A 12,500-nucleotide genomic window follows, 5' to 3' on the forward strand; every position below is an offset into this window, starting at 1 on the left:
CAGACATAGACCAGGAGCTGTGCCAGGCCCTCCACGTCTGTTGACTCATCCAGCTGTAACATATATATACCAGGAGCTGTGCCAGGCCCTCCACGTCTGTTGACTCATCCAGCTGTAACAGACATATACCAGGAGCTGTGCCAGGCCTGCCACGTCTGTTGACTCATCCAGCTGTAACAGACATATACCAGGAGCTGTACCAGGCCTGTTGACTCATCCAGCTGTAACAGACATAGACCAGGAGCTGTGCCAGGCCCACCATGTCTGTTGACTCATCCAGCTGTAACAGATATATACCAGGAGCTGTGCCAGGCCTGTTGACTCATCCAGCTGTAACAGACATATACCAGGAGCTGTGCCAGGCCCACCACGTCTGTTGACTCATCCAGCTGTAACAGACATAGACCAGGAGCTGTGCCAGGCCCACCATGTCTGTTGACTCATCCAGCTGTAACAGACATATACCAGGAGCTGTGCCAGGCCTGTTGACTCATCCAGCTGTAACAGATATATACCAGGAGCTGTGCCAGGCCTGTTGACTCATCCAGCTGTAACAGATATATACCAGGAGCTGTGCCAGGCCTGGTGACTCATCCAGCTGTAACAGATATATACCAGGAGCTGTGCCAGGCCTGTTGACTCATCCAGCTGTAACAGATATATACCAGGAGCTGTGCCAGGCCTGTTGACTCATCCAGCTGTAACAGATATATACCAGGAGCTGGTCCAGGCCTGTTGACTCATCCAGCTGTAAGAGACATATACCAGGAGCTGTGCCAGGCCTGGTGACTCATCCAGCTGTAACAGACATATACCAGGAGCTGTGCCAGGCCTGTTGACTCATCCAGCTGTAACAGATATATACCAGGAGCTGTGCCAGGCCTGGTGACTCATCCAGCTGTAACAGATATATACCAGGAGCTGTGCCAGGCCTGGTGACTCATCCAGCTGTAACAGATATCTACCAGGAGCTGTGCCAGGCCTGTTGACTCATCCAGCTGTAACAGACATATACCAGGAGCTGTGCCAGGCCCACCACGTCTGTTGACTCATCCAGCTGTAACAGATATATACCAGGAGCTGTGCCAGGCCTGTTGACTCATCCAGCTGTAACAGACATATACCAGGAGCTGTGCCAGGCCTGTTGACTCATCCAGCTGTAACAGATATATACCAGGAGCTGTGCCAGGCCTGTTGACTCATCCAGCTGTAACAGACATATACCAGGAGCTGTGCCAGGCCTGTTGACTCATCCAGCTGTAACAGATATATACCAGGAGCTGTGCCAGGCCTGTTGACTCATCCAGCTGTAACAGATATATACCAGGAGCTGTGCCAGGCCTGTTGACTCATCCAGCTGTAACATATATATACCAGGAGCTGTGCCAGGCCTGTTGACTCATCCAGCTGTAACAGACATATACCAGGAGCTGTGCCAGGCCTGTTGACTCATCCAGCTGTAACAGATATATACCAGGAGCTGTGCCAGGCCTGTTGACTCATCCAGCTGTAACAGATATATACCAGGAGCTGTGCCAGGCCTGTTGACTCATCCAGCTGTAACAGATATATACCAGGAGCTGTGCCAGGCCTGTTGACTCATCCAGCTGTAACAGATATATACCAGGAGCTGTGCCAGGCCTGTTGACTCATCCAGCTGTAACAGATATATACCAGGAGCTGTGCCAGGCCTGTTGACTCATCCAGCTGTAACAGATATATACCAGGAGCTGTGCCAGGCCTGTTGACTCATCCAGCTGTAACAGATATATACCAGGAGCTGTGCCAGGCCTGTTGACTCATCCAGCTGTAACAGACATATACCAGGAGCTGTGCCAGGCCTGGTGACTCATCCAGCTGTAACAGACATATACCAGGAGCTGTGCCAGGCCCACCACGTCTGTTGACTCATCCAGCTGTAACAGATATATACCAGGAGCTGTGCCAGGCCTGTTGACTCATCCAGCTGTAACAGACATATACCAGGAGCTGTGCCAGGCCTGTTGACTCATCCAGCTGTAACAGATATATACCAGGAGCTGTGCCAGGCCTGTTGACTCATCCAGCTGTAACAGATATATACCAGGAGCTGTGCCAGGCCTGTTGACTCATCCAGCTGTAACAGATATATACCAGGAGCTGTGCCAGGCCCTGTTGACTCATCCAGCTGTAACAGATATATACCAGGAGCTGTGCCAGGCCTGGTGACTCATCCAGCTGTAACAGATATATACCAGGAGCTGTGCCAGGCCTGTTGACTCATCCAGCTGTAACAGATATATACCAGGAGCTGTGCCAGGCCTGTTGACTCATCCAGCTGTAACAGATATATACCAGGAGCTGTGCCAGGCCTGTTGACTCATCCAGCTGTAACAGATATATACCAGGAGCTGTGCCAGGCCTGGTGACTCATCCAGCTGTAACAGATATATACCAGGAGCTGTGCCAGGCCTGTTGACTCATCCAGCTGTAACAGATATATACCAGGAGCTGTGCCAGGCCTGTTGACTCATCCAGCTGTAACAGACATATACCAGGAGCTGTGCCAGGCCTGTTGACTCATCCAGCTGTAACAGACATATACCAGGAGCTGTGCCAGGCCTGTTGACTCATCCAGCTGTAACAGATATATACCAGGAGCTGTCTGTATAGTTTTTTGGGGGGTCTTGCCTGTCCTAGCCACTCCTCCACAATAGTATGGGTCTTGCCTGTCCTAGCCACTCCTCCACAATAGTATGGGGCTTGTCTGTCCTAGCCACTCCTCCACAATAGTATGGGGCTTGCCTGTCCTAGCCAGTCCTCCACAATAGTATGCGTCTTGCCTGTCCTAGCCACTCCTCCACAATAGTATGGGTCTTGCCTGTCCTAGCCACTCCTCCACAATAGTATGGGGCTTGCCTGTCCTAGCCACTCCTCCACAATAGTATGGGTCTTGCCTGTCCTCGCCACTCCTCCACAATAATATGGGGCTTGCCTGTCCTCGCCACTCCTCCACAATAGTATGGGTGTTGTCTGTCCTAGCCACTCCTCCACAATAGTATGGGTCTTGCCTGCCCTAGCCACTCCTCCACAATAGTATGGGTCTTGCCTGTCCTAGCCACTCCTCCACAATAGTATGGGGCTTGCCTGTCCTAGCCACTCCTCCACAATAGTATGGGGCTTGCCTGTCCTAGCCAGTCCTCCACAATAGTATGGGTCTTGCCTGTCCTCGCCACTCCTCCACAATAGTATGCGTCTTGCCTTCCCTAGCCACTCCTCCACAATAGTATGGGTCTTGCCTGTCCTAGCCACTCCTCCACAATAGTATGGGTCTTGCCTGTCCTAGCCACTCCTCCACAATAGTATGGGGCTTGCCTGTCCTAGCCACTCCTCCACAATAGTATGGGTCTTGCCTGTCCTCGCCACTCCTCCACAATAATATGGGGCTTGCCTGTCCTCGCCACTCCTCCACAATAGTATGCGTCTTGCCTTCCCTAGCCACTCCTCCACAATAGTATGGGTCTTGTCTGTCCTAGCCACTCCTCCACAATAGTATGTGTCTTGTCTGTCCTAGCCACTCCTCCACAATAGTATGGGTCTTGCCTGTCCTAGCCACTCCTCCACAATAGTATGGGTCTTGTCTGTCCTAGCCACTCCTCCACAATAGTATGCGTCTTGTCTGTCCTAGCCACTCCTCCACAATAGTATGGGTCTTGTCTGTCCTAGCCACTCCTCCACAATAGTATGGGTCTTGCCTGTCCTAGCCACTCCTCCACAATAGTATGCGTCTTGCCTGTCCTATTCACTCCTCCACAATAGTATGGGTCTTGCCTGTCCTAGCCACTCCTCCACAATAGTATGGGTCTTGTCTGTCCTAGCCACTCCTCCACAATAGTATGCGTCTTGCCTGTCCTAGCCACTCCTCCACAATAGTATGGGTCTTGCCTGTCCTAGCCACTCCTCCACAATAGTATGGGTCTTGTCTGTCCTAGCCACTCCTCCACAATAGTATGGGTATTGCCTGCCCTAGCCACTCCTCCACAATAGTATGGGGCTTGCCTGTCCTAGCCACTCCTCCACAATAGTATGCGTCTTGCCTGTCCTAGCCACTCCTCCACAATAGTATGGGGCTTGCCTGTCCCAGCCACTCGGTAACTCATCATATAAGACTCTTCTAGAACCTTCTAATTAATGGTGTCTGATGCTTTAATAGATGTTTCACTACTCAAAAGTCATCTTTAATCTCGCTCCAAAAAACTCCCATGGCTTTTTTAAAAAAATCAAATTGTCATGTTTTGTTTCTAAATGTGTAACGGCATTCGTCGATCGGAGGACCAATGAGCAGCGTTGTAAATGTCCATAACGTTTATTATAAGATATAAACTGAACACTATGAAATATAAAACAATAAACGTGAACATGAACGAAAACGGAAACAGCACCGTGTGGCGACAAACACACACACACACACACACACACACACACACACACACACACACACACACACACACACACACACACACACACACACACACACACACACACACACACACAAACACACACACACACACACACACACACACACACACACACACAAACACACACACACAGTATATATATCTACATATTACCCCAGTTTGGGAAAACCTGCTTTAGAGCAACGGGGTCTAGATGGAATTTGTATTTGTGGTCCTGGTAACTGGACCTTTTATGGAACACCATGATTTTTTGTCTAACTGAGATTTACTGTCAGGGCCCAGGTCTGTCAGGGCCCAGGTCTGTCAGGGCCCAGGTCTGTCAGGGCCCAGGTCTGTCAGGACCCAGGTCTGTCAGGGCCCAGGTCTGTCAGGGCCCAGGTCTGTCAGGACCCAGGTCTGTCAGGGCCCAGGTCTGTCAGGGTCCAGGTCTGTCAGGGCCCAGGTCTGTCAGGGCCCAGGTCTGTCAGGGCCCAGGTCTGTCAGGGCCCAGGTCTGTCTGGGCCCAGGTCTGTCAGGACCCAGGTCTGTCAGGGCCCAGGTCTGTCAGGGCCCAGGTCTGACAGAATCTGTGCAGAAGATCTAGGTTCTGCTGTCGGCCCTCCTTGGTTGGTGACAGAAGCACCAGATCATCAGCAAACAGTAGACATTTTACGTCTAGTAGGGTGAGGCTGGGTGCATCTCCATCTCTCTCTATTTCTCTCTCTATACATATATATATATATATATATATATATATATATATATATATATATTTTTATCTCCATCTCTCTCTTTCTCTCTCTCTGTCTCTCCATATCTCTCTCTCTCTCCATATCTATCTCTATTTCTCTTTCTCTCTCCATATCTTTCTCTCTCTCTATATATACATATATTTATCTCCATCTCTCTCTTTCTCTCTCAATTCAATTCAATTCAATTCAAGGGCTTTATTGGCATGGGAAACATGTGTTAACATTGCCAAAGCAAGTGAGGTAGACAACATACAAAGTGAATATATAAAGTGAAAAACAACAAAAATTAACAGTAAACATTACACATACAGAGGTTTCAAAACAGTAAAGACATTACAAATGTCATATTATATATATATATATATACAGTGTTTTAACAATATACAAATGGTTAAAGGACACAAGATAAAATAAATACGCATAAATATGGGTTGTATTTACAATGGTGTGTGTTCTTCACTGGTTGCCCTTTTCTCGTGGCAACAGGTCACAAATCTTGCTGCTGTGATGGCACACACTGGAATTTCACCCAGTAGATATGGGAGTTTTTCAAATTTGGATTTGTTTTCAAATACTTTGTGGATCTGTGTAATCTGAGGGAAATATGTATCTCTAATATGGTCATACATTGGGCAGGAGGTTAGGAAGTGCAGCTCAGTTTCCACCTCATTTTGTGGGCAGTGAGCACATAGCCTGTCTTCTCTTGAGAGCCATGTCTGCCTACGGCGGCCTTTCTCAATAGCAAGGCTATGCTCACTGAGTCTGTACATAGTCAAAGCTTTCCTTAATTTTGGGTCAGTCACAGTGGTCAGGTATTCTGCCGCTGTGTACTCTCTGTTTAGGGCCAAATAGCATTCTAGTTTGCTCTGTTTTTTTGTTAATTCTTTCCAATGTGTCAAGTAATTATCTTTTTGTTTTCTCATGATTTGGTTGGGTCTAATTGTGCTGTTGTCCTGGGGCTGTCACGTTCTGACCATCGTTTGTGTGTGTTTTCCTTGTTTTAGTGTTGGTCAGGACGTGAACTGGGTGGGCATTCTATGTTGGATGTCTTGTTTGTCTATTTCTATGTCTGGCCTGATATGGTTCTCAATCAGAGGCAGGTGTTAGTCATTGTCTCTGATTGGGAACCATATTTAGGTAGCCTGGGTTTCACTGTGTGTTTGTGGGTGATTGTTCCTGTCTATGTGTTTTCACCAGATAGGGCTGTTTAGGTTTTCGTTACGTTCATCACGTTCTTTATTTTGTAGTGTTTGTACTGATTCGTGTTTTACGTTTGTTCATTAAAACATGGATCGCAATCTACACGCTGCATTTTGGTCCGACTCTCCTTCTCACGAAGAATACCGTTACAGAATCACCCACCACCAACGGACCAAGCAGCGTGTCAACAGGCAGCAGCAGCAGCGTAAAGAGGAATGGACATGGGAGGACGTTTTGGATGGCAAGGGCTGTTACACTTGGGAGGAGATACTGGCTGGAAGAGATCGCCTCCCATGGGAACAGGTGGAGGCACTTAGGAGAGCAGAGGCAGCCGGAGAGAGGAGCCGGCGATATGAGGGAACACGGCTGGCAAGGAAGCCCGAGAGGCAGCCCCAAAAATTTCTTGGGGGGGGGCTAACAGGGAGTATGGCTACGCCAGGTAGGAGACCTGGGCAGACTCCCTGTGCTTACCGGGGGGCTAGAGAGACCGGACAGGCACCGTGTTATGCAGTGGTGCGCACGGTGTCTCCAGTGCGGGTGCATAGCCCGGTGCGGTATATTCCAGCTCCGCGTGTCGGCCGGGCTAGATTGAGCGTCGAGCCTAATGCCATGAAGCCGGCTCTACGCAGCTGGTCCCCAGTGCGTCTCCTTGGGCCGGTTTACATGGCACCAGCCTTGCGCTCGGTTTCTCCGGTTCGCCTGCATAGTCCAGTGCGGGCTATTCCACCTCGCCGCACTGGCAGGGCGACCGTGAGCATTCAACCAGGTAAGGTTGGGCAGGCTCGGTGCTCAAGAGCTCCAGTGCGCCTGCACGGTCCGGTTTTTCCAGTACCACCTCCACACCCCAGCCCTCCGGTAGCAGCTCCCCGCACCAGGCTTCCTGTGCGTGTCCTCGGCCCAGTACCACCAGTGCCAGCACCACGCATCAGGCCTACAGTGCGCCTCGCCTGTCCAGCGCTGCCAGAGCCTTCCTCCTCTCCAGCGCTGTCGGAGTCTCCCGCCTGTTTAGCGCTGTTAGAGCCTTCCTTCTCTACAGCGCTGCCGGAGTCTCCCGCCTGTTCAGAGCTGCCAGTTAGCATAGAGCTGCCAGTTAGCATAGAGCTGCCAGTTAGCATAGAGCTGCCAGTTAGCATAGAGCTGCCAGTTAGCATAGAGCTGCCAGTCTGCAAGGAGCTGCCAGTCTGCAAGGAGCTGCCAGTCTGCATAGAGCTGCCAGTCTGTAAGGAGCTGCCAGTCTGCAAGGAGCCGCCAGAGCTGCCTGTCTGCAGGATGCCGCCAAAGCTGCCAGTCTGCAAGGAGCCGCCAGAGCTGCCAGTCTGCAAGGAGCCGCCAGAGCTGCCAGTCTGCATGGAGCAGCCAGGGCCGCCAGTCAGCATGGAGCAGCCAGGGCCGCCAGTCAGCATGGAGCAGCCAGGGCCGCCAGTCAGCATGGAGCAGCCAGGGCCGCCAGTCAGCATGGAGCAGCCAGTCAGCATGGAGCAGCCAGTCAGCATGGAGCAGCCAGAGCAGCCAGTCAGCATGGAGCAGCCAGAGCTGCCAGTCAGCATGGAGCAGCCAGTCAGCATGGAGCAGCCAGAGCTGCCAGTCAGCATGGAGCAGCCAGTCAGCATGGAGCAGCCAGAGCTGCCAGTCAGCATGGAGCAGCCAGTCAGCATGGAGCAGCCAGAGCAGCCAGTCAGCATGGAGCAGCCAGTCAGCATGGAGCAGCCAGAGCTGCCAGTCATCATGGAGCAGCCAGTCAGCATGGAGCAGCCAGATCTGCCAGTCGACCAGACTCTCCCAGATCTGCCAGTCGACCAGACTCTCCCAGATCTGCCAGTCGACCAGACTCTTCCAGATCTGCCAGTCGACCAGACTCTTCCAGATCTGCCAGTCGACCAGACTCTACCAGATCTGCCAGTCGACCAGACTCTTCCAGATCTGCCAGTCGACCAGACTCTTCCAGATCTGCCAGTCGACCAGACTCTTCCAGATCTGCCAGTCGACCAGACTCTTCCAGATCTGCCAGTCGACCAGACTCTTCCAGATCTGCCAGTCGACCAGACTCTTCCAGATCTGCCAGTCGACCAGACTCTTCCAGATCTGCCAGTCGACCAGAATCTTCCAGATCCGCCAGTCGACCAGAATCTTCCAGATCCGCCAGTCGACCAGAATCTTCCAGATCCGCCAGTCGACCAGACTCTTCCAGATCCGCCAGTCGACCAGACTCTTCCAGAACCGCCAGCCAGCCAGGATCTGCCGGATCCAACCACCTGCCTGAGCTTCCTCTCAGTGCTGAGCTTCCTCTCAGTGCTGAGCTTCCTCTCAGTGCTGAGCTACCCATCAGTCCCGAGCTACCTCTGTCCCGAGCTGCCCCTCTGTCCCGAGCGGTCTTTAAGGAGGGTAACCTATCTAGGGACGCTAAGGAGGTGGACTAAAACTGTTATGGAGTGGGGTCCACGTCCAGCGCCAGAGCCGCCACCGCGGACAGATGCCCACCCACACCCTCCCTCATAGGTTTAAGTTGTGCGTCCGGAGTCCGCACCTTGGAGGGGGGGTACTGTCACGTTCTGACCATCGTTTGTGTGTGTTTTCCTTGTTTTAGTGTTGGTCAGGACGTGAACTGGGTGGGCATTCTATGTTGGATGTCTTGTTTGTCTATTTCTGTCTGGCCTGATATGGTTCTCAATCAGAGGCAGGTGTTAGTCATTGTCTCTGATTGGGAACCATATTTAGGTAGCCTGGGTTTCACTGTGTGTTTGTGGGTGATTGTTCCTGTCTATGTGTTTTCACCAGATAGGGCTGTTTAGGTTTTCGTTACGTTCATCACGTTCTTTATTTTGTAGTGTTTGTACTGATTCGTGTTTTACGTTTGTTCATTAAAACATGGATCGCAATCTACACGCTGCATTTTGGTCCGACTCTCCTTCTCACGAAGAATACCGTTACAGGGGCTCTGTAGGGTGTGTTTGTGTTTGTGAACAGAGCCCCAGGACCAGCTTGCTTAGGGGACTCTTCTCCAGGTTCATCTCTCTGTAGGTGATGGCTTTGTTATGGAAGGTTTGTGAATCACTTCCTTTTAGGTGGTTGTAGAATTTGACGGCTCTTTTCTGGATTTTGATAATTAGTGGGTATCGGCCTAATTCTGCTCTCTCTCTCTCTCTCTCTGTCTCTCCATATCTCTCTCTCTCTCCATCTCTCTCTCTCTCCCTCCATATCTTTCTCTCTATATATATATTTATCTCCATCTCTCTCTCTCTCTGTCTCTCTCTCCATATCTCTCTCTCTCTCTGTCTCTCTCTCTCTCTCCATCTCTCTCTCTCTCCCCATCTCTCTCTCTCTCACCCCAACTCTCTCTCTCTAGGTAGACAGCTGGTGCACAGTGGGGTATAAAAGGGGATTTGTTTATTCCCGTCAAACAAGAGAAATAAAACACATGATTAGTTGTATTGTATTTGTTAGACAGTAAACATAGTAAAAATATATTGTGAAGGCGGAACATTTCTGCCTTCTGCAACAATTCCAATCAGACATTCTGACTGTTTCTCTCTCTTGTCGAGGGTTGTAAAACTCATTCTCTTCAAAAGAACTCACTCTTATCTTTTTCTGTTCTTCAGGGAATCTTTGGAAAGGTGTTAAGGTGTTTTTTTTCCTTTATCCCTTGAATAACGTATTGTACTGTAGCAGCCTTGAATAACATATTGTATTGTACTGTATCAGCTTTGAAACCCGCTCCCGTAGAGCAGCATTGACGCTGTTAAATGGAGATTCTCAGAACACACTGTCAACGTGTCACAAAGGACCCGTTTTTGACCCGTGAGGTCGCCACGGTGACAGCGGCGGTTGCCATGACGACGTTCCGTACCTCCTACAGGTGGAAATCCCACTGGTCACGTGTGTTACAGACTCTGAAAAACAACATCCAGGAACCTCATAGTCTATCCGATGTCATTAGTTGTATTAATGTTGTGTTCTGAGCCAGGAACCTCAGTTGAACTGATGTCATTCATTGTAGAAAGTCTTAGAAGCATGTTGATGTATTGATTTAATGATTTAATGTCATGATAGATCACTGTAATGCGTTCTGATTTGGAACTGATAGAATCTTAGGGAGGAGTTCTACTGTTCCATGATTCCATCTGCCTCCCGCTGTGTTCCATCAATGACATTCCTGTACCGTCGTTGTTTCCATTGATCTTCATATAATTAGATATAATAAAATGTTATATTGTGTGCAATGTAAGTGATCTTCAAGGCTCTGCATGTCACATTCATCAAACCAGAGAGAGGAGAAAACTCAGAGGATATCGGCATACACTCTAAACGGTACAGTATGAACACTGAGTGTACAAAACATTAGGAACACGGCCACCTTCCGAATACTATTGAGTTGTACTCCCTTTTGCTCCCAGAACAGCCTCAATTTGTTGGGGCATGGACTTTACAAGGTGTTGAAAGAGTTCCACAGGGATGCTGGCCCATGTTTACTCCAATGCTTCCCACAGTTGTGTCATGTTGGCTCGATGTCCTATTGTATTGTGTTTTCTTTTGTTTATCATTGATCAGCTTTAATATTGGAGATAGATTGTAGCTTCCGTCAATATAATTGTTTTCATCATTTCCAATCCTCCATATTTCTTGAGGGGGTAAATATTCAGTATCAAAAGTAATAATAAAAAAACAGAGGACAAACCATCCAGGGGGGGGGGGGGGAAATTGAGGTCATTGTGTTTCACAATGGTTTTCTATGGGAAGCCCTATTTAATAGGAACCTGGTTGCAGTTCCTATGGTTTCCACTAGATGTCAACAGTCTTTAGAAATTGGTTGATGTTTTTCTTTTGAGAAATTAAGAAGTAGGGCTGTTCTTTCTAAGTGTCAAACCGACTGTTTGGTGTGCGTGAACATGGAACGCGCTTCACGTTGTTTTTATCCGGTATTGGAAACAGTCTTAAATTTTATAGACTATTTACGTTTTAGGATACCTTAGGTTGGATTAGGAATGTTGTTTGAAATGTTTGGACCAAGTTTACAGGTAACTTATTAGATACTTTGAAGTCATGTTGGGCAAGTTGGAAACGGTGTTTTTACTGAATCAAACGCGCCAAATAAATTGACATTTTGGGGGGATATAAAGAAGCAGATCTTCAAAGGTAAGGTTGTTATTTCTGACTTTTGTGTCGCCACCTGCCTGGTTGAAAATTATTTTCATGTGATTGTATGCGTGGCGCTATCCTCAGATAATCGCATAGTCTGCTTTCGCCGTAAAGCCTCTTTGAAATCTGACACGGCGGCTGGATTAACAAGAAGTGAAGCTTTATTTTGATGTATTACACTTATATTTTTGTGAATTCTGAATATTGATATTTCTGTAGTTTGAATTTGGCGTTCTGCCATTTCACTGGATGTTGTCAAATCGATCCCGCTAGAGGGATTGGCGCGCGAAGGGATCACTAACAGGTTCAAAATCCTGCTTTAACCCGTCTCCTCCTCTTCATCTACACTGATTTGAAGTGGATTTAACAAGTGACATCAACAAGGGATCTTAGCTTTCACCTGGATTCACCTGGTCAGTCTATGTAATGGAAAAAGATGGTATTCCTAATGTTTTGTTCACTCCGTGTTTAGTATCAGTATTCAGCCCCTTTGTTTAGACCTAGATTAGTTCAGGAGTGAAACGTGGCTTAACAAATCACTCATTTACATGGACTCGCTCTGTGTGAAATAATAGTGATTGACATGATTTTTGAATGACTACCCCCTTTCTCTGTCCCTCATACATTCAACATCTGTAAGGTCCCTCGGTCAAGTATTTCATTTCAAGGACAGATTCGACTTCAAAGTACAGGGAGCTTTTCAAAAGCCTCATAAAGAAGGGAAGTGATTGGTAGATTTAAAAAATAAATAAAATAATCTGACATTGAATATCTCTTTAACGCATAGTCAAGATAATAATTATGCTGTGGATTATATATTAAGCCCCCCCAGACAGATCAGAGATAATAATTATGCTGTGGATTATATATTACCCAGACTGATCAAAGATAATAATTATGCTGTGGATTATATATTAAACCCCCCCAGACAGATCAGAGATAATAATTATGCTGTGGATTATATATTACCCAGACAGAT

The sequence above is a fragment of the Oncorhynchus mykiss genome, chromosome 21, assembly GCF_013265735.2.
Source record: "Oncorhynchus mykiss isolate Arlee chromosome 21, USDA_OmykA_1.1, whole genome shotgun sequence".
NCBI classification, from domain to species: Eukaryota; Metazoa; Chordata; class Actinopteri; order Salmoniformes; family Salmonidae; genus Oncorhynchus; species Oncorhynchus mykiss.